This window comes from Trachypithecus francoisi, unplaced genomic scaffold (assembly GCF_009764315.1).
Source record: "Trachypithecus francoisi isolate TF-2019V2 unplaced genomic scaffold, Tfra_2.0 Lachesis_group14, whole genome shotgun sequence".
Taxonomy (NCBI): Eukaryota; Metazoa; Chordata; class Mammalia; order Primates; family Cercopithecidae; genus Trachypithecus; species Trachypithecus francoisi.
In genome coordinates, this window is record NW_022681459.1 from 8,667,845 (window position 1) to 8,692,229 (window position 24,385).

General features: G+C 34.6%; 1 long non-coding RNA gene across 1 annotated transcript; it reads right to left on the bottom strand.

Annotated features, from left to right (window-relative positions):
* Positions 1 to 1,204: 1,204 nt before the first annotated feature.
* Positions 1,205 to 19,764, bottom strand: LOC117096670. Its single transcript, XR_004442579.1, has 3 exons — positions 19,516 to 19,764; positions 17,953 to 17,957; positions 1,205 to 1,214 (listed from the first exon to the last, which is right to left on the bottom strand). It is a non-coding gene; the product is annotated as an uncharacterized LOC117096670 (long non-coding RNA).
* Positions 19,765 to 24,385: the final 4,621 nt, after the last annotated feature.

The window sequence follows — 24,385 nt, forward strand, 5'->3', positions numbered from 1 at the left end:
AAACTGAGCCACTTCTTGTCTCTAAGATCTCATTCTTTCTTAGTTGTCTAGCCAGTCAGTTTCTCTATTCCGCTTCTAAGAATGCTACCTGAAGAATTACCTTTACAAGAATTCCTCCCTTAGACTTTCCTTGCAAGGGGCCTAAACTGAGTCACTGTTCATATTCCTAAATCATCTCAGATCCCCTGTGATGCTGCATATCTGAAATGGTACATGATCTACAAAGATATGAAAGAAAACTTATCTCAATATTCCAGTATTGGGGCAAGACGTTTTGCCCTCAAAGTTTAGAAAGATTGCCCAACTGTTTTCTGAAGTTTATTTCTGTCACAAAGAAGTCTTGCATTTATCTGACTTTTCTTACTCTGGCTTTTATTTCTCTATGCTTTTCTTTGATTCAAATTTGCCAGAACCATCAAGGTATAGAAATTGCTATTGTTTTTGTCTTGCACTACTTTGTTTTTATTTCTTTTCTTTGAATATGCATCTACCTTTCTATGTGCATTCATGAGACTTTTTACCATTTTCCTAGTTCATAAGTAGTTTTATTTTAATTAGTGGAGAATTGGTGTTTATTTTCTAAAATCAACACAGATTATCTATTAATCCTATAAAAGGTTATTATTAACTTTCCATTATATCATTGCTTAATTATTTCATTTTTGTTTATATATTCCCTATCTTCTATAGCAAAAATACTTTAAAGATTTTTAAGTTATTACTTGTCCAATTTTATATAGCCTCTATCTTGATCTCAACTAGTGTTTAATACACTTTAATTTTCATGACAGTAATTCTGTGTTCTACCTATCTTACATTAATCAGGTATCATATTTTTAAAAGGTAGTTATGGCCAGGTGCAGTGGCTTACGCCTGTAATCCCAGCACTTTGGGAGGCCTAGGCTGGTGAATCCTGAGTTTAGGAGATCGAGATCATTCTGGCTAACACGGTGAAACCCCATCTCTACTAAAAATACAAAAAATTAGGCAGGCACGGTGGCACACGCCTGTAATCCCAGCTACTTGGGAGGCTGAGGCAGGAGAATTGCTTGAACCCGGGAGGTGGAGGTTACGGTGAGCAGAGATCGCACCACTGCACCCCAGCCTGGGTGACAGAGCGAGACTGTCTCAACAACAACAACAAAAAATAAGTTATTTATAATATTCTGATCATATTTTATAAGGAGAGGTAAAAATAGTGTGCTTTTCTTTACCTCCTGAGTCTAGGCCATTCTAAGAAAAAAGTAGATATGTTCATGTGAAACTACAATATAAGCATTGGCACTGAAAGTGGAGTTAGTAAAGAACATTTAAACCTGTGGTCAAAGTGCTCGCAAACTCTCCATCTCTAGCAATGCTCACAACACCAGTCTCAATACCAGGATATCACACCCAGGAAAATGCACATTTTCAGGCTTGATGTATTTAGCTAGACTTGTTGTTAAACAGGGTAGAACAATAAAATGAGAACATGAATGATTCAGTAACACTTGCAACTTACAATACATTACTTCTACCAATCAAGAAGAGTTAAGAAACGCATGCCATTCACCAACATGTTGAATAGGCACAGCAAACAGGTGGAAATGTTTCTCAAGATGTAGTCCCTCCACATGCAAAGTAGAGTTTATGTAAATGTAAATCTCTTGCAGCAATCTTCCTTTATTCATTAATATTGACAAGAAATTTCTAAAACTGTCTCTGAAATATTGTGTATATCATGTCTAGACATAATAATTTTAACTGTTTCTTTTTTTTACAGTTTTTTTTCCACTGAGATGGCCCATGTTTGAATATTTTCATATATTTATCTCTGAAAGAAGTTAATTTTACAAGATTCATCATCTTGAAATATGTATTCTCTTGTTACAATTTCTGCTTACTTCTCTGGTTTATTATGAAACTTGAAAACATAAGTGGATAAACAATCTCCAATGTGCACCACCTGTGGAATTATTTCTTTCCCTAAAATACTTCTTCTTCCTCAAAGTCAGTTTCATTGGTCAATTTCCACTCTCGTTCTTCACAATATACTTCTCTGCACTGTATTTTCAGGAAATTGCAGTCTTTGGATTAACATAGAAAGAAAACATGCTAATAATATTAGGAGTGCCTCAAAAAGTATAACTATACTCTCACCATTTTTCTGAAAACATTTGTTTCCTACTCTTTGTAGTGGGTGTTAAGTTTTGAAATATATTGAAATTAGCCAGGCATAGTGATGTGCACCTGTAGTCCCATTCACTTGGGAGGCTGAGGCAGGAGAATCGCTTCAACCCAGGAGGTGGAGGCAGCAGTGAGTCAAGTTGGTGCCACTGCAGTCCAGACTTAGAGATCGGAGTGAAACCTTGTCTCAAAAAAGAAAAGAAAAAAGATATTAGTCATTGCAAGAATTTCATTTAAAAGTAAGCCCTTTTTATAAGAACTGTTTAAAGGTATTTATACATATTTTCGTTTTTTTGTTTGTTTATTTAGAACGTGTCTTGCTCTGTCACTCAAGCTGGAGTGCAATGGCGTGATCTTGGCTCACTGCAATCTCCACTTCCCGGGTTCAAGCAATTCTCCTGCCTCAGCATCCCGACTAGCTGAGATTACAGGTGCCCACCGCCTTGCCGGGCTAATTTTTTGTATTTTTAGTAGAGATGGGGTTTCACCATTTTGGCCAGGCTGGTCTCGAACTCCTGACCTCAGGTGATCCACTTGCTTCAGCCTCTCAAAGTGCTGGGATTACAGGCGTGAGCCACTGTGCCTGATCATTTTAGGTTGATTTTTATATTTCTGTTTACATTATTATGTTTTTTAAATTGGAAAAGAAAATGAAAATTAAAATACATATATATATTTAAAGACTCTTCTATACCACAGAGTCAAGTATAAATCCAGCACTCTGATTGAGGCAATCAAATCCAGAGATCTGATTTTAGAAAGCCATGTTGTCATCTCTCTTTTCTCTTGTGCTCTCTCTCATTCTTTCTCTCTCTCTTTCTAATTCTATCCTTTGCCTTCCCACTTACCAATCTATCTACATATCTCATATCAATCCTTCTATCTATCCAATCAACTGATATATCTATCTTTTATATATGTGTACTTTTTTTTCTTGTTTCATACTCAACTGATGAAAGTGATGGAATAGTTGAGCAATATAAGTGAAATAACATATTGTCACACACTTTTATTGAATGGATATTGTTTTGTGAGAATTACAAGAGTATCAAAAAGGCCATACACAAAATCTAGAACAGTTGCCTGTGTTTAGAAAAAAATACATTTCCTTGTAATTGTGATCATTTTAAAGCAACGTTTCACACACACACACTCAAGAGCAAACTTTCACCCATGCAATGTTTGATGTACAAGCATATAAAAGTTACCTGTATAACAAATGCTTTCATCCAAGGAGAGAGTCTACCAGCACACTTGAAATATGGTCTACACAAGTGAAATGTACAATACATACATGTTAGTTGAATTAGTACTCACAGGAAGCATATATACGACAAATTAGAGTAAATGAAATAAATGTCATATAGCAAGTAACACCAAACACATTGGTCTGAATGATTTTGATATGTCTGGTTCAACTTTGTTTTCTTTGTGTTGGTTTTAACTATCAATATCAAAATAAATTTGCCTATTACTCACTGATTTTTTTCTTTTTTCTTTTCTTTTCTTTTTTTTTTTTTTGAGACGGAGTCTTGCTGTGTCACCCAGGCTGGAGTGCAGTGGCGCGATCTCGGCTCACTGCAAGCTCCGCCTCCTGGGTTCCCGCCATTCTCCCGCCTCAGCCTCCGAGTAGCTGGGACTACAGGCGCCCGCCATCGCGCCCGGCTAGTTTTTTGTATTTTTAGTAGAGACGGGGTTTCACCGTGTTAGCCAGGAGGGTCTCGATCTCCTGACCTCGGGATCCGCCCCCCTCGGCCTCCCAAAGTGCTGGGATTACAGGCTTGAGCCACCGCGCCCGGCCTACTCACTGATTTTATGGAAATTGTAAGTTGCTTATTTAAGGACATTAAAAATTCTCTTTAGCAGTACCCCCTCTTTATTTTTTACTGTGAAGCTGTGTTAATTTCAGAGAAGTTAATATTACCAAAGAAACAACTATTTTAATTAATATAATATAAACATTAGTATAGATAAGCTATATATCTATATATGTGGTTGTGTAATATGTGCTGTTATGCACATACAGATGTGTATATATCTATATATTATATATAGATATATATATATATGATGCTAACTCTAGCCTTATAAACCTTTTTCATTTCACACAAAAATCATAAGGTATACTTGATGTAACTTGACTTTTTTTTTCAGAAAAAAATTATAAAATGAAAAGAAATCCCTAAAAGAGAAGGAATACCAAGAAGGACTCAACTGCTAAAGTAGGTCAAGGGCAATTAAATTGTCTGCTTAATATGTCTGCTCATAATTCGATGATTTCTGTAAATTATATTTTTATAAAGTTCCTTTGAAAATATTTTTCTTTTGCTTTGATAAGCTTTTAAGACACATTCACACACGTCTTATTACCTGTCAGCCATTTTCCTTCATTATAAATGTCATTTTGTTAGGGTCTTGATTTAATTATAGACTCTTATTATCTAGGACAACTGACCAACTGAAGAATCCCTACTGCTTTATTTAATAGAAGTAGCTCCTAGAGTTTTGGCTTTAATTCATTCCATTTTCCCTAGTTCATAAAGTGTGAAAACTTATATTTTATTCAGTATTTTTCTTGGCTCTCTGATTGAATCAGTTTCCAAGAAATGAGACATATGTGTGAGTTATATCTCCTTTATAAATATTCTTTCTTGCAAGGAATTACTTTTTAATTGCCAGTATGGAGATTGGCAAGGCTAAGTACTCATGTATGCCTATTGTGAAAATGTGTTTTGTTGAATGGCCTTAAATCTTTATGTTTCTTGGTATAAAAATCCATAAGGAAATAATATTGAGAAAGATTTTTAAAATTTTTAAAATATGTATATTTGTAAGGTTAATTTAATTAATTGTTGTCAGTAAAATAATCTTGACACCTAAAGGACTTTTTAATAAACAGGTTGACAGAGTTGTTTCTTCTGCTATGCAGCCTGTCTTCTGCACCATATTGATTTTAAGGTCCTTAGGTGTGGGAATTTGTTTTGGACAATATTGGATAGAAGGCCCTTGAAGAGCCTAATAGGGGTGTGTGGTGGGGGAAAATTTGTATTTCACTTTTCTTAATAATCATTGTTGAACCATGCACCCAAGCACTACAACAATGGTTCTGCATCCACAGCCCACAATGGAATTCAACCTATGAACTTTGTAGGGGAACAAAAAAAGTTAAATCTTTATGTTCACTAAGGTATCTAACTGAAATTTAGTACATCTTAGATAGATGTAAACAATACAAAGTAGTATTAGAGTGCCTGGCCTATCTTGTCACCAATTAAAATTTTGTATACTTTCATATCACATTACCTTGCTGTAGATATATTGAAATACGTTGACTAGAGAATAATTCTCTGGGTGACCTTAGACCAACCCATTTCTCCCCATTTTCTCACTTACTCAAGAATGATTGTAGAATGTGCTGTGAATGCAATGTCCTGAGATAAGAAAGAACTGTCTGGAACAGCCTGGTCTCTTTCCCAGTCCTTCCCTCGAAACAGAATGCCCTTCAATGCTTTAACTCAGTGATCCATGGAACTCTGGGGTTATAAAATCCATTATGTGCTGGTTTCCAAGGTCTCTCAGCCATGGTGCAATTAAGGTATGCACAGATAAGAGTCTGTCTACCTTGGGCAGCTTTCCTGAGCCATGGCAGGCTAGCTTACAAGCAATACTAGGCTTCTGTTGTCTCTTTCTGTCTATTTATAAGTAATACATCTACTTCATATAACTCATTATGTATAGGTGTTCTATCGCATCGAACGAAAGCAAGCTGGGAACCAGTGCAGAGTGAACCTGCTTCACATTTACAATCAAAACTACCATGATATTTTGCTACTTATGAGTCCAGCCTTAAGATTTAATCATTTGATGTATCAATATGATCACATACATAACTGAATTTTATAGTCTCTATAGTTTGACTAATATGTTTCAAAATAATTAAGTTTATTTGTAATCCTAAGTATTTTATTTTACAAAGGTATAAAAATTATAGTGAGCACACAGGCAACAAAGGCAAAAATAGGCTAATGAGGCCTCATCAAACTTAAAAGTTTTCATTTGTCAAAGGATATCATGAACAGAGTAAAAAGAGAACCCATGAAATTGGAGAAAATATTTGCAAATCACATAACTGATAAGTGGTTAATATCTAGCATATATAAAGAACTCCTACAATTAAAGAACAAAAGTTCAAGTAATCCAATTAAAAGTGGGCAAAAAACTTGAACAAGCATTTCTGCAAAGATGATATGCAAAGTTGAGCAAACATAAAAAGATGCTCAGTATCACTAATTGTTGGAGAAATTCATTTTATTGTGAGATATCATCACAAAACCATTGGGATAGAAACTATCGAAAACAAACAAAACCAGGAAGTAACATGTGTGTTAGCAGAGATATGGACAAGTTGAAACCTTTGTGCATTGTTGGTTGGATTGTAAAATGGTGCAACATTTACAGAGAACAATACTGACTTCCTTCAAAAAATTACAAATATCAATATCATATGATATTCAGAGATCACACTTCTGGGTATTTACCCTCAAAAAAGTGAGGTTCTCAAAGAGATCTTTGTACGTGCATGTTCATAGCAACACTATTTACAGTGTAGATATAGAAAGCATAATAGTTGTTACCGGGGCTGGGTACAGGGGGAAAGGAGTTTCGTTGTTTAATCCATACAGAGTTTCAATTCTACATGATAAAAACATTCTGGAGATCTTAACACTACTAAACTGTACACTTAAAAGTGGAAAATTGTATGATATGTATGTTTTACTTCAGTAAAAGTCATATACTGAGAACGAGTCTGTAAGCTTCACTGGAATTTCCTAGTCTTTGGTGTGAAAATGGTTACAAATCCCTACATTAGAGGAATATTGGACAAGCCTGATTTGCCCCTTCATACTGATTCTCTCAGAGCAATTTATTAATTTGTAATCTTTTGAGATGAATCGTCATGCAATTTCTCAGTTTATGAAAGTATCTCTGCACAGCCTAGCATTTTGAAAGGAGAATAAAATAATAAATAATGTTCCTAGCCAACAGTTACCTGAATTTAGCCATGTGTACATATTTGAAAAAGATTTGGGAATAATCAGAAAGAAAACCCTCTCTCTCCTTCCTCACAAATTATCTACAACTCCTAGTATTTTCTTCATAATTTCCAGATTTACATAAAAATTTTGAAAATCTAGTTAACTAACCTTTAAGGGAGAATAGGATCTTATCTTGTAGACAATAAGTGCCAGATATGGAGATAAATGATCTTATTATCTTATTAGAATTGAATTTTTGTGGCTAAGTTTTTGAATAAACCAAGACTTACAATATTCCTGTAGCCTATAAAGCATGTTGACTACTGATTCTTTCCTGCTTCTAAAAAAGGCACAAATTGAGAGGGAAGTTTGTATGTTCCATCTCAGATACAAGCAATAACTTGCCATATAAGAGAGACTGATGGTAATTATCTCCATATCCCTATAGTACTATTATTAATGATAATGGTGACTCAAATTGGAAGCCCTTTGAATATGAGTAAGTGGTTGTAAAAGCTAAAATTTCAACCTGATGAATTCGCATGTAATCACTTACACTTACAGAACTTTCCAAAGGATGGAACTGGCCATTGCAGAGAATTTATTCAATTGGATTTGGCTTTTTGATTTTATGTTTGAGAACTAATTTTGTATAGAAGTGTTCATTAAAAGAAAAAGTTAACAGAATAATCTACTGGAGACATTTCTGAAAAAATAATGTATAACCATAAGTAGTCTTTTGCCTACTGTTTTATTAAAGGCATTCTAGTGTTTGAGAGATGGTGTTTCCTTCTTTTCATGTGCATTTTCATAGTGGATAGTGATGTTGGGCATTTTTTTATATGATTATTATCCATATATAAGTTTTCTTTGAAGAAAGAGATATTCAAACCCACTATACTTTTTGATTTATTTTCTTTTACTTTTTATTAATTAGGGATTTTCTATTCATACTATGATTTGAAATCATTCAGGACTTTGTTTCTTTTGATGATTATAATTCTTTAACCATTTCAGAACTGACTGATGCATTTATAACGCTACAATAGAATCTTATTAGGTGATTGAATTGTGTATAGGGTGGCCATAACAAAGCACCACAGACTGAGTGGTTTAAACAACAGGAATTTTTTGTCACAATTCCGGAGGCAGGAAGTCTGAGATAAAGGTGTGGGGAGGGTTAGTTTCTTCTGAGGCCTCCCTTCTTGGCTTGTAGGTGGCCATCTTGTCCCTGTGATTTATTTTGTTAGTGATTGCTCTAGGAACAACAATACGAACCTGAAATTATAGCATTCAATTTAAGAGTAATAGTAGCTTTCATTCCTTAAGCTATGGAGAATTTGCTTCAATATAGCTCCATTTCATCTTCCTCACCTTTTGGCTATGATTGTCACACACAGGTATATCTCTGAGATATTGAGGCTTTGGTTGTACACCACTGCAATAAAGATATCACAATAAAGCATGCCACACCAAGGATTTTGTTTTTTAGTGCATATCAAAGTTATTTTTACATTATAATGTATTCTATTAACAATGCAAGCATTATCTCTAAAACAATCAATGTACATACCTTAATTGAAAAATATTTTATTGCTAAAAAATCTCTTACTTTGTGAAAACAAACAAATCTCTTACTTGGTGCAGACACACAAAGTAAGCACATGCTATTGGAAAATTGTGTTGATAGACTTGCTCTCCACAAGTTTGCCATAAACTTTCAACTTGTGGAAAAAACAAAACACAGTATCTTTAAAACACACCAAAACAAAGCACAATATGAGTTATGCCTGTGCATTGCATCTATGTATGTTATAAACTTATTTTTAAAATAAGTATTTTATACAATTTAATATTTATAAAGAACATAAAAGAAGTATATGGACTTTTATATTTACCTAAATATTTGCATTTTTGGTGCTTACTCTGTATTTGCATATACTTGTATTATTACCTGGTGATATTTCCTTTCAGCCTAAAGTTCTCACTTTAACAGTTCTCGTAAGCAGCTCTGCCAGTGAGAAGTTTTTTCTTTTTTCCTTATCTGAAAATGTCTTTATTCATTGTCTCTGGACTCGATTATATGTTTTATCTCCCCTCAACTTTATTAATAAATAAAAATATTTACCATACAATTATTTCTAAATCCATTGTTGTCAGTTCAACAATGTTCACAATATTTTCCCCAAGAGCAGATTTCACCTTAAGAAACTACTTTCTTTGCATATCCATAAGAAACAACTCCTCATTCATTCAAGTTTTATCATGAAATTGCAGCAATTCAGTCACATCTAGTTCTCTTGCTATTTCTATTACATCTAGTAATAGAAATGAAACCCAGTTCTCTTTATCATCCTTTAACCAGTTCTTTTCATCATCCCAGCTTTCACTCATCCTTTCCAATCTCTGGTAAGTAGTTTTCCACTCTTAACCTCCATGTGATCAACAAGATTTTTAGCTCCCACATACGAGTGAGAACTTGCTATGTTTGTATTTTTGTGCTTGGTTTATTTTACTAAAGATAATGATCTCCAGATCCATCCTTGTTGTTGCAAATGACATGATTTCATTTTTTATGGCTGAAGAGTATTCCACTGTGTATATACACCACCTTTTATTCATCCATCCATTGACAAACATGTAGGTTGATGCTATATCTTTGCTGTTGTGAACAGTGCAGCAATAAACATGTGAGCGCTGGTGTCCTTTTATATATTGCTTTATTTTCCTTTGGGTAGATATCCAATAGTGGGATTGCTGGATTGAACAATAATTTTATCTTTAGGTTTTTTGATAAACCTCCATTCTGTGTTCCACAGTGGCTGTACAAGTTTATATTCACATGAACAGTGTATAAGCGTTTCTCCTTTTCCACATCCACAACAACATCTGTTATTGTTTTGCCTTTTTACAATAGTTATTCTGACTGAATTAACAACATATTTCATTATAATTTTGATTTGTGTTTCTTTATTGATGTTGAACATTTTCTCGTATACTTGTTGGCCATTTGTATGTATTCTTTTGAGAAATACCATTTCATGTCTTGTCTCCAATTTTTAATGAGATTATTTATATTTTGCTGTTGAGTTGTTTGAATTCCTCATATATTCTGGATATTAGTCTCCCATTGGATGAGTAGTTTGCAAATATTTTCTCCCATTCAATAGGCTGTCACTTTACTCTGTTGATTGTTTCCTTTGCTGTGCAAAAGATTTTTGGCTTTAAATGGTTCCATTTGTCTATTTTGTTTTTGTTGCCTATGATTTTGTGGTCTAGGTCATAAATTCTTTCCTAGACCAAGGTCCATGAAAGTTTGCACTAGGTTTTTATTCTAGTAGTTTTATAGATCTGGTCTTAAATTTAAGTTGTTTATCAATTTTGAGTTGATTTTTGTGTATGGTAAGTGATAGGGGTCCAGTTTCATTCTTCTCCATGTGACTCTAATTTTCTCAGCACTGTTTGTTAAAGAAGGTTTTCTTTCCCCAGTGTAAGTTTTTGTCAGCTTTGTCAAGATCAGTTGAGTGTGAATATATGACTTTATTTCTGGGTTCTTTATTCTTTTCAATTGGTCTGTGTGTCTTTTTACCAATACCATACTGTGTTGATTACTATAGCTTTGTAATATAATATGAAGTCAGATAGCGTGATACCAGCTTTGATCTTTATCTTAATATTGTTTTGGCTATTTGGGGTCTTTTTGTTTCCATATACATTTTAGAAATTTTTGTAATTCTCTGAAGAATTATGGTATTTTGATTGGGATTGTATTGAATCTGTAGACTGCTTTGGGCAGTATGATCATCTTAATGATATTAATACTTCTTATCTATGAGCATGGGATCTTTTTCTATTTGTGTCATCTTCGATTTCATTCATCCATGTTTTGCAGTTTTCTTTGTGGAGACCTTTCACTTTCTTGGTTAAATTTATTTCTGGGTATTTTACTTTAGTGTTGTAGTTGTAAATGATATTGTCTTCTTGATTTCTTTCTTGGCTGTATTATCTATGTACAGAAATGCTACTGATTTTTGTAATTTGATTTTGAATCCTGAAACTTTACTGAAGTTGTTGATCAGGTTCAGGAGTCTTTTGGCAGGAACTTCAGGATTTTCTAGGTACAAAATTATATCATCAGTGAATAAAGATAATTTTACTTCCCATCCTCTTTTTCCAATTTCCACACATTTTATTTATTTCTCTTGCCGATTGTTTTGGCTAGGACTTAGTACTATGATGAATGGGAGTGGTGAAAGTTTGCATCTTTGTCTAATTCCAGTTCTTAGCAGGAATGTTTTCATCTTCTTCTGTTCAGTATAATGTTGGTTGTGGGTTTGTTATATACGACCTTTACTATTTTGATGCATATCCCTTCTGTGTCAAGTTTGTTGAGAGTTTATGTTTTGAAAGGATGTCAAATTTTATTACATGATTTCTTTGTGTTTATTGAGATAATTATGTGGTTTTTGGACTTCATTCTGTTGATGAGATGTATCACATTTATTGCTTTGCATATATTGAACCACTCTTGCATCCCTGGTATAAATTCCACTTGACCATGGTGTATTATCTTTTTGATGTGTTGTTGGACTCAATTTGATAGTATTTTGTTGATTTTTGTGTCAATGTTCATCAGGGATATTGGCCTATATTTTTCCTTTCTGTGTGTCCTTGTCTAGTTTTGGTATCAGGATGATACTGGCCTCAAAAACTGCGATAGGAAGAAATCCTTTTTATTCAATTTTTGGAACATTTTCAGGAGGATTGGTATTCAAATTCTTTGTACATTAGGGCAGAATTCAGCTGTGAATCCACTTGCTCATGGGCTGTTTTTGTTTCAAGGCTTTCTATTACTGATTCAACCTTGCTACCTATTATTGGCTTCTTCAGGTTTTCTATTTCTTTCTGATTCAATCTTGGTAGGTTATATGTTTCCAGAAGTTTACCAATTTCCTCTAGATTTTTCAGTTTGTCAGCATATAGCTGTTCACAAGAGTCTCTGATGATCCTTTGTATCTCTGTGGCATCAGTTGTAATATCTTCTTTTCATTTCTGATTTTGTTTATTTGGGTCTTCTGTCTTTGTTTCTTGGTAGTCTAGCTATATTGGTTCATCTTCCACCAGTTATCTTAACTAAGTCATCTGGGAAATTTGCTGTAGCTTCTACATAAGCACTTGCTGTTTCATCTTGGGATTTTATGCTGTAGATACAACTGCTTTCTTTGAACCTCACTGATCCAACTTTGCCAGCTTCACACTTTTCTTCCATAGCTTCCTAACTTCTCTCAGCCTCCATAGAATTGAAGCAATTTAGTGCCTTGCTCTGGATTAGGGTTTGGCTGAAGGGAATGTTCTGGATGGTTTAATCATTTATCCAGACTACTAACACATTTTTTCCTAAAAGTAATAAGACTATTTCATTTCCTTACTGTGTGTTCACTGATGTAGCCCTTTTAATTTACTTCACAATTTTTTCTTTCCATTCACAATTTGGCTAACTGTTTGGCATGTGATGCCTAAATGTTGTCCTTCCCAGCCTTCCTCTCCAAGCTTAATCATGTTTTCTTCACATGCCTTCTTCGCTCAGTGTAATCATTTTTACCTTTTAATTTAAAGTGAAAGACATTTGACTCTTCCTTTCACTTGAACACTTAGGAACCATTGTAGGATTATTAATTGGCTTAACTGTAATTAATATTGTACTTTTCTCAGGAAATAGGGAGAATTGAAGAGAGAATGAAAGATAAAGACACGACCAGGTGATGGAGAAGTCAGAACACATACAACATTTATCAATTAAGTTCACTACCTTACATGGCATGGTTTGTGGTGTCTTAAAACAATTAAATAGTAACATCAAAGATCACTGCTCACAGATTTATCATATCACGGATGTAAGAGATATGATAATAACGAAAAAAGTTTGAAATATGGTGAGAATTACTAAAATGTTACACAGAGACATGAAGTGAGCACCTGCTGTTGGAACAATGGAGCAATTCTTATTAGACACAGAATTAACACAATCTTCCAATTTGTAAAACACACAACATCTGAGAAGTGCAATAAAGCAGAGCACAATAAAATGAGGAATACCTGTACAATGTCATGTTTTGATCTATGTATACACTGTAAAATGATTAACACAATCAAGTGAACAGATGTATCTATCACTCTACATATATCTTTATGTGCCTGTATTGTGGGAACATTTAAGATCTAAATTCTTAGTAAATATCAAATGTACAATTCAGTGTTATTAACTATGGTCACCATTGGTACACATTAGATCTCCAGAACTTATTCATCCTGCCTAACTGAAGCTTTGTGCTCTTTGACCCACATCTCAGCAATTCTCCCACTCCCAGCCCCTGGCAACCACCATTCTACCCTCTGCTTTTGTAAATTCAACTTTTTTAGATTTCACATATAAGTGAGATCATAACATATTTGTCTTTCTGTGACTGTCTTATTTCATTTAGCCTAACGTTCTTCAAGTTCAGCCACCTTGTGACAAATAGTAGTATTTCTTTCTTTTTAACACTAATAATATCCCAGTGTGTGTGTATGAGTGTGTCTGCCACTTTCTTTATCCATTTATTCCTTGATGGGCACTTAGATTGATTTCATACTTTGGCTATTATGAATAATGCTGCAATAAACATGTAAGTGCAGATATCTCTTTGAGGTTCTGATTTCAGTTCTTTCAATATATATCCATAAGTGGTATTGCTGGATTATACATTCATCCTATTCTTACTATATGAAGGACCTCCATATTGTTTTCCATAATGGCTATACTAATTTACATCCTCACCAACAGTATGCAAAGCTTCCCTTTAGTCCATATTCTTTCCAATACCTGTTACCTTTTGTCTTTTTGACAGTAGCCACTTTAACAGGTGTGAGATGATATCTCGTTGTGGTTTTGATTTGCATGTCTTTGATGCTTAGTGATAGTGAACATTCTTTAGTATTCCTGTTGTCCATTTGTATGTTTTCTTGAGAAATGTCTACGTGCACCTTTCTCTAATTTTTAATCAGGGTATTTGGTTTTTGCTATTGAGTTTCTTATATATTTTGGAAACTAAACTCCTATCAGATGTTCAAATCAAGTTACATTCCTCCGTTTATGAAGCTATTGATTTTTACAGACAACCTGTTCTAGTTAAAGTACCATGCTATAGAGCTGGATAGAAAATAGCAGTTCACCCAGGTAATAACATGTCAGACTGCTCCTGCTCTTACTCAATGTTCAGTCATTTTAAATAAATAATACTTCCCAATTTATTGAATACCTTTGTTTGATTTTAATAGCCCTGAAATGATTCCTAAAATGGTAACATTTTAAAATAAGTTTTTATTGGACCTAGGTTATAAATAGTGATGAATATGTATCTTGGAATTCTTAAGGAACATGTAAAATATTCCCTAAGAAATAAATGAAAATTATTTCCTATGTAAAACAAAATATGTTAATACCATAACCACAAAGGTATACATGGATGGTGCTGTTGTCAATGGTGCCACCATTTACAATACAGTCTTAATGTAGTAAGATTTGCGTTTATTCTAGCAATGGTGATTGTATTCTCTCACTGAAGTATTGAAACAAAGGGGGCATTCATCCCTGGTGTCTACCCTTGATGTGTCACTTCTCAGAGCCAAAGCGTTTTACCTGTAGTACAGATATGGATGACTGACTTGAAGAGTTAAGAAACAAAAGTGGAAATCTTTCCTCTAACCAGACCCAAGGTTATTTGATAGTGGCACATGTTAGAGAAAGAAATGAGCTCACTAAGAAAATGCCAATCTATTTTCAAAAACATAAAGTGTGAGTTATTTGAGTGAAGCTTATTGTGCAAAAATGCTTAGTAACATGAATACTTAGTACATTCTTTCAAATGTATTGTGCTATTAAATGTAACAGATTAGAATCATCATTTCTACATATCATTAAAAAGCAGCTGTTGTATTTATTTTCCGACACCAAATTCTTCTCATAAATATACAACATTTATTTAAAATCTGGCATACTTATTCAGAAACTGTTCATTGCATCATTAATTTTCAAACTATAACCTGAAGGTTATCAGATTTTTCATCATTACTATTGTGAATGTTATGTTTAGAAAAGTCATATGTCGAAAATATTTTATAAATGTAGATGGTGCTCGAAGATTAAAAGAAATATATTGTGACCAAAACTTTAGCATTTTAAGGATCTATGTTATTACCTACCATCAATTTCAAGTAACAATTGAACTAATAAATAAAATGAAAAGAAATATGTTACTGAGATATGACTACAACAAAAGATTCCATTTTAGAGGGGAAGTTGAGTGCAAGTAATTGCTGGACAGCAGACTGTGTTCTCTCATACAGTAATTATCTTTAACAGGTGGGAATTTCTCAGTGATCAAGAATAGTTTCCACATAGAGTAGCCACAAAAGGAAAGCACAGCTCATTAAAATATTAATAACATGACAAGAGGTAAATGTATTCGTGAGAATATTAAAAATGTGAAACAATAGCATTTTTACATGCAGATCAGTGTTTACATCCAAATAAGCCTAAACATGTGTTAAATATTGTAAAATATATTTAAGTAATAGACATATGAGCATTAAAAAGTGAGATAATGTCAGAAATTGGCAAATAACCCGATCATATAGAGATAATAAACTAGGGTAAGTCTGAGAGATATTTAGAAAGCAGTTCATAGTCCAATCTCATTTCTACTTTTTGGAAACTCAGTTTGTCAACTTTCTGGGTATTGACAGAAAAGGGGGAGAGTAGAATTCAGGAGAGCAGACAGAAGACCACTGGAACAGACAAGAGGCAATCTTGCTTAAATTTAGGATTGCAGGTGGAGAAAAACGGTTGGATTGAAAATATGACTTTGAATATAGAACTTTCTGATAGGTTAAATACTGGGATTTATATCACAGTACTAGAAAAAGAAACGTGTCATGACAGAATCATTGGTTTTTGGTTTTAGCCACAGGGGCAACTGATGGTATCAGTTGCTAAAACAGAAAATACCAAAGAACAAGACAGTGTGGGGAGAAAAGATTCTAAGCCAACTGTTATTGCCTTGTTAACTTTGAGATGCTTCTTGGCATCTAAACTGAAATTTTGAAGATTTTTGAAGATATTTAAGCTGAGCTTATGGAAGAGGTGTGTGCATCAATGGCTTTATATTTAAAGACATGAAGAGAGATGGGGTCACATTGAGAGTGAATGCATTTAGAGAAGAGCAAAGGACTGTGTCTTGTGTCGCAATATTTAACGACTCACCAATTGGTTGAAAAATCAAAATTCACCAAAGGAGAGTGGGGAAGACATTTAAAGGTCATCATTGACCTTCCCTCAAGGAATGTACATTTATAAAGACAGATATATGCTTGCATTACTATAATAGGAGGAAGCTTTGATAAGTGTATCAGTTGCTGTACGTAAAAATAAAGTCCTACTACATTCAGATAAGAAACATGGCCAGGCAAGATGGCTTATGCCTTTAATCTCAGCTGTTTGGAAAGCCAAGTGGAAAGATTGCTTGAGGCCAGGAGTTCAAGACCAACCTGGATAACATAAGAAGATCCTGTCTCTATAAAAAAATTAAAAATTGGCTGAGCATGATGGCATATACCTGCAGTGGTAAATACTCCTGAGGCTGATGTGAGAGGATTGTTGATGCCCGGGAGTTTGAGACTGCAGTGAGCTAGGATTACACTATTATACTCCAGTTTGGACAACAAAGGCAGACCTTGTTGCTGAAACAACCACCAAAAGAAAACAAAAAGAAAAAAGAAAAGAAAGATAACTTTTAGCCAGGGATAATTTAGAGTTTTCTTGAAATGTCTGCTCCGCCCCTTCTCTTCTTTCAAATAATCTGTTCTTTCAAGAGTTTCAAATGAATGACCAATATGTCAATGAGTGCACCACTGTCCTTCATAATCTCCTTCTCCATTCAGCATTGGCTGGTGCAGTGTAGTTACTTCTTACACACGGTCAAGCCAGTCATTGACTAGACAGTGTCCTGTGTCTTTGCATGGAAATAAATTAAGATGTATCCTAGTTAACTGAACCAATGAGTAAAACAGAATGATGAAAAAAAGTAGAGTACAGTGGATTTATGTTAATTTCAGATGTTGGTGTTATATTGCATGGTCTCCTCCTGTTGTTTTCAGGAGTACCCTGATTCCTACCTTTTCTCTGTCTGGGTTTTCATTTATTTCTGTAACTCTATGACGTCTGTCTGCCTCTCTATGTCTTCTTTTTTTGTTGGATAATTTGATGTTCTATACTCCCTACATCAAAATGAATCCAGTCATGAACAGGGATCAAAACAAATCTTATTAAAGAAAAAACAATTGAGCTGGGACATAAAGATTGAATAAAATTTTAGCTTGCAAATATCATGATGTATAAATTACTTCATCCTATCTCATGATGACAATTTGGATTTACACAATTTTTTAAACTCTGGCAAAAGATTAGATAATCATTTAAGTCAGATGGTCAGATTCTAGTTTAGACACCTGGGTAAAAATAAACACTGTAACCCTCTCTTTTCAGTCCAGTAAGTTAGACTTAAAACGTCAGAATGTATTTTGTTCCTAGTCAAGTGCTTCAATCATTACCACTCATCACGCCTACCACTATGTAAATCTACTCATCTCTTCACTTGTGTAAGTTCTTTATATGCAAATTGATTTGTATGTATTTCATTCATTAAAAAGTTACTTTCACTCATTTTCTGCCTAGAATAATTTGCACTATAACCCATGTTGATCTACCATTATTTCTGCAAATATTATATGCATGCATTTCTCTTTCAGACACTCGGCCCTGATGCTTTCTTTGTGGGGGCTTTTCCTTTTTTCTCTTGGATTTTCACTAAAAGTAGTTATAATATTGGCTGTGTTCTTATTTGTCTGTGCCACTTCCAGATCTTCAATCCATGATTCTTTCTTTATTAATATTTAAACTTCATATCTTGTGTCTCTCCCGTTTAAATTATCTTAGCCATCTATTGTCCTTTTTGACCCTGTCAAGATGTATACATAAAGATGTATAAGCTTTTTCTTTACACGACCCTGGAAATCATCTTCGGTGATGTTAACATCTATATCGAGGATTCTTCTAAGTCTTTGATTTTAAGATTCTTCAAACTTTTTAAGAGGACAGAATTTTATCTTCCTTCTAGATCATCATGATCTTAACTGTTACATGGCAAATTATGTCTCATTCCTCTTTTTTCTACAATATTAATACTATCTGTCGTATCCCTTATTCCAACTCCTACCTATACACTAAACTTGCTTTTGTTTCAAAATGATTCACTAATCAATAATATTCTCTGACTTTGCCAATGATTTTAAGCCACTTATTTATTGCGTTTTTTCCTAAGTTGCATAGACATTAAAATATAAATGCTAAGTAAAAGAGTATGAAAAAAAAAAAAAACTCTATGGAGAAAAATTGTCCTAATACAATCAAACCTATGCTTCTTCAATGCAGACAGCCCAGTCCCAAAAAAGCACCTGAAGCTTGTTTTAGCTTTCATTCTTCTTGTGGTAAGAATACCTCAAAGAAGATGAAAAAGATCCTCAAAGCAATGAATCCAAGGAAATAATTTCATAAGTTGCAAGATACTGTATCCTCTGTACATAATAAATCAAAAGTACAAGGTTTTTCTAGGGATAAACTGGAGCTGTCTTCAGAGCTAGGCTTCTTTATCAGGGATGCCTGAATATCTCACATGGACAAAGTAGAATACCAAAGGGACACTTGATTTTGTACCTGTAGCAGGTTTTTTTTTATCTAGCTGTACTTTATTCCAAACTCCATATATTCACCCATCTCTGTGTCTAGACTTCTGCTGCCCAATGGAACTTCTTGTGAGGATAGATATATTTTACATCTTCATTATAGTATGGTAACCACCAGGCCAATATGGCTATTAAATGCAGCTAGTGGACTGAACAATTGGATTTTTGGTTTTATTTAATTTAAACTCAAATAGCCACATGTAGCTGGCAGTTGCAGTAGACAGAAAAGCTCTAGAGGTATTCATTTGAATTTTTTTGACATAAACTGAGGACTTTAAAAACACGCTCAGTGCTACCAGATGTTATTTTTTCCATCAAGCATTTTACATCTTCACCTACATATGTGGCCTTTTGTATTTTCTAACAAGTTCAGATCTTGTCTATCAAAAACAAGCAAAAATAATCAACAATAAAAAATTCAACTTTACCTTGACTCTGCTTTTAGCAGTATTCTATTTTTTTTTTTTTTTTTAACTTTTCAGTTCCAGGGTACAAGTGCACATTTGTTACACAGGGAAACTTGTGTCATGGGTATTTGCTGAACAGATTATTTCATCACTCAGGTAGTAATCCTAGTACTCGTTAGTTATTTTTCCTAATCCTCTCCCTCCTCCCACTCTTCGCCCTCTTAAAGGCTCCAGTATGTGTTGCTCTCCTTTGTGTGTTCATGTGTTCTCATCATTTAGCCCCGACTCATAAGTGGGAAAATGTGGTATTTGGTTTTCTGTTCCCGTGTTAGTTTGCTAAGGGTAATGACTTCCGGCTCCATCCATGTCTCTGCAAAAGATATAATATCGGCTGGGCGCGGTGGCTCACTCCTATAGTCCCAGCATTTTGGGAGGCCGAGGTGGGCAGATCACCTGAGGTCGGGAATTCGACACCAGCCTGGCCAGTGTGGAGAAATCCCATCTCTACTAAAAATACAAAAATTAGTCGGGTGTGGTAGCACACGTCTGTGGTCCCAGCTGCTTAGGAGGCTGAGGCAGGAGGCAGGAGAGTCACTTGAACCTAGGAGGCAGAGGTTACGGTGAGCCAATATCATGCTGCTGTACTCCAGCCTGGGCAACACAGCGAGACTCCACTTCAAAAAAAAAAAAAAAAGACATCATATCATTCTTTTCATGGCTGCATAGTATTCCATGGTGTATATATTCTTACTTTCTGGTGCAACTTTTAAAAAATTTGACTTCTGACCAAATTTATCACACTGCAATCTGGATTTTACACTAGTGTATTTTGTATTTCTAAAATACCTTAGAATTTATTTGTATAATATATTGGCAATCTAGATGAATGAGATATTGTTTATGCCTTGAAGAGGAAAGTGGTATCTAAAGAGATAAGACAAATTTCCTTGGGACTCCATATGTTTGATTTTGAGTATCTGATATTATTACTATTCTGTGAAATCTAAGTCTGTCTTAAATTCTGTGTCAGCTTCTGAGCATTGAACTTTTATTCTTTTTGTGACATATCTTAAAGTTACTTTGAAAGATGTTAGATATAAAATATTTACAGTTATTATGACTCAATTTTGTATTATGAATACTGATTATGCATAATAAAAAGGGCGGTATAGAACTTAATATTTTACCTCAAATTCATAATATCATGAAATCTTGAATACAACATGTGAGCTAAAGGATTTGTTATTTAGTTCTTAATGTATGTTGGTATGATTACAATAGGCATCCCAAACCATCAATGATAGGCTTAATAAAGAAAACGTGATATATTTACACCATGGAATACTATGCAGCCATAAAAAGGAATGAGATCATGGTCTTTGCAGGGATATGGATGAAGCTGGAAGACATCATCCTCAGCAAGCTAACACAGAAACAGAAAAATCAAACACCACGTGTTCTCACTCGTAAGAATTGAACATTGAGAACACATGGACACTGAGGGGAACAACACACACCAGGACCTGTGGGGGTTGGGTGGTGAGGGGAGGGGAACGTAAAGGATGGGTCAATAGGTGCAACCACCATGGCACACTTATACCTGTGCAACAAACCTGCACGTTCTGCACACGTATCCCAGTTTTTAATTTTAGAAGAAATCAAGAAAAAACAATCATGAAAATGAAAATTTAAAAAAACAATAATCATTACAAAATTTAAAATTAACCTTGAATAGACAAAGTAAAGCATTCCAAGCTGAGAAAACTGTATAGGGACATGAGGATAGAAGAAGTATATATATGTGTGTGTACATACATATACACACTCACATACACACACACACACAAACACACACATAGATAGTGGAAGTTTATGCATATGAGCAAAATGAAAATTTAGACTTGAAAGATACCTTTGCAAATTTAAGACCCAATTAGTACTTTTTAAATTTCCTAAGCTTAATATGAACATTATTAATTATGTTATTCTATGTAGGATAAGAGGCAGATTTTAAATGAGAAGGACTGGGTCTGAGTCTTGGGTATGTTTTGAATAGTTGTATAATTGTGGACATTTCCTCATTAGCAAAATATAAACTATAATAATGTCTGGCAAACCCATGTTGCATTATTGCTGCCAGAATCATATTGCTGTGGGGTTGAGGTGCAATGTGCATCTCCTCCTCTCTGATGATTTCACTGATGAAGTGGATTTAAACATCTTTAACAAACTGGGAAACGTAGTAAAGCTTTATATAGATGGCACTTCTCCCCATACCTCCTAAAATGTTTTCTTGATACTTTTTGGAGAGAGAAATTGGATCGGATGCTGAAGGAGAACTCTTCTATTCACTGCAAGTCCACTTACATGAACCGCTAAATAAATGGATGGGATTCTTAAGGACTGTATGTAGAGAGCAAGGTTAATCAATTTGTGCTTGCTGCAAGAGATCAGAAAATGCAACAAGAGAATGAGGAAATTTAAGCTGGGTCCCTCCTTTTAATTCAGAGTTTCTTCCCACTTTTCAGTGAATAAGCAATGATGAGTGTTAGGCTGTTTATTCAGATACCCTCATGCCATTGCAGAAGCTAGCAGAGGAAGAATACAAGGAAAAAAATGTCTCCCAGCCTGTGGAAAGAGGATGGCTATTTCATCCACTGAAGGTATTAAGCAGAGATGTGAGTGAAAGATTCTGTCATTCCCAAATATGGCTAAAATAATATAAAATTCTAGAAATTTAAAAGTACTAGATATTAATTTATTATTTGATAATATATAATCAAAAATAATATAATCGTATAACTTACGGCAAGAAGAAACATATATCATAACATAGAAAGAAGAAATTGTACTCATCTCTTAAAAGAAGGACTGGAAAATATCTTGAAAAACAGGCAAAGTTATATTGCAGGGACAAACGTGAAAATCTGAATGGAAAGCACTGTCTTGTAAGCACACCAGCTCAAGTATCCACTTTTCCCTAACATACATGGATGACATTTGCTAAGTCAATCAGTGCTCTGAGTCTTAATTTTTTGTTTTTAAAATGAGAGTATTATACATTACTATATCTGAGTATCAATCTCTCTCTGTTTCTATTGAAAATCCCTAAGCTTGCAGCTGTTTCAATAGCTGAAAATGTCTCCAAGTAACCTAAATAATGACAAATATTTGATTAAGTGGTAGAGATCACACTGCATACTTCTTTCTTCTATTTCTGCAATAAGAACATGTTTGTTAATGACTATGGGCAATCTTGAAGAGAAAAGAAGTTAGTAGAAGGAAAACTGCAGAAACAAGCAAGACAGAAAAAAATGTAGACAAAGTTGATACCACTGGTGACAATGGGAAAGGGAGTATGGCCTAAAACTTTCTTTATATCACCATTTGATAGCACTGCTTTATGCAACCCAGTAAGACTTTAGAAATGACTACATTAATATCTATTTTCATAACTTCTAATATCTATAATATAATTTATAATATCTATTTTTATAATTTTTATAAATTCTTGTTATTACCTATTTTATGTAGCGTAAGAATCTATACAGTAGGTTCTCAAATATCTCCAAGTAATTGAGTTTTCTCCCACATCCCAATGGTGTAAACTTTAAGTGAATTTGTATGTCTACATTGTCCCAGTAGGAGTGAATGTCTGTGTGTGTGTGTACCTGAGATGAGATGATGTCTTGTCCAATGCTGGTTTCCACCTTGTGTCCTGAGCTGTTGGGATAGGCTCCTGCGACCCATGACCCTGAAGCAGAATAAGTGGATTGAATAAAGGAATGATGGATATAAATGATTGTAAAATAAAAATTTGTAAAGCAGATTATAAGTACACAAGTGCACCCCAATAAACAAGGTAGAATCAAAGCACACAGTGAGCCCACCATGTTTGTGATTATTTTTGAATTGAGTGCTGGCATGAGATGTTCCTGATAATTTTCATTTTCCAAACATTTATTCTTGGTTTTAACCCACCACCACTAAAACCACAGTCACTGACTGATTCACCGAACACTGGGTAAATAATTATCGTACTTGTTTGTATTAATCTTTCTTAAGTATATATAGCTCACATTCATTTTACACTTTATATTGGGAGGACTGGAGGTATTTATTTAGAAGTTTGGGGATGTTTTTGTGACCATAGACATAATGTAGCGTCTTAACTCTTGTTTATATCTATTAACCTATGGTAAAATTGGTTTTCGTATATGTCATTTTGCTTAAAGCTGTGGTTTCCAAAAAACTATGGATGATGTTAAGTGAGGACTTAATGTATTTCAACACTGCCTGGTATAGATGTTGAAGTTGAGTGAGTGGGGATTATACAAAACTAATACAAAAGCTATAAATTCAGTGTTCAACATAAATTTGACTGGGCGAGGTGGCTCATGCCTGTAATCCCAGTACTTGGGAGGCCGAGGCAGGAGAATCGCATTGAGCTCAGGAGTTCAAAACCAGCCTGACCAAAGTGCCAAAACCCTATTAGTTCATTTTCACAGTGCTATAAAGCACTGCCTGAGACTGGGTAATTTATAAACGAAAGAGGTTTAATTGACTCACAGTTCAGCATGGATCAGGAGCCTCAGGAAACTTACAATCATGGCAGAAGGCTAAGGGGAATCAAGGCACCTTCTTCACAAGGCAGCAGGAAGGAGACTAGCCGAGTGAAGGGAGAAGAGGCCCTTATAAAACCATCAGAGTTCATGAGAACTCACTTATTATCACAAGGCCAGTGTAAGGACAGCATACAGGAAACTGTCCCCATGATTCAATTACCTTCACCTGGTCTGTCCCTTGACATGTGGAGATTATGGGGATTACAATTCAAGATGAGATTTGGGTGGGAACATAAAGCCTCATCATATCACCCTGTCTCTACAAGAATTCAAAAATTAGCCAGTTGTGGTGGTGCGAGCCTGTGGTCCCAAC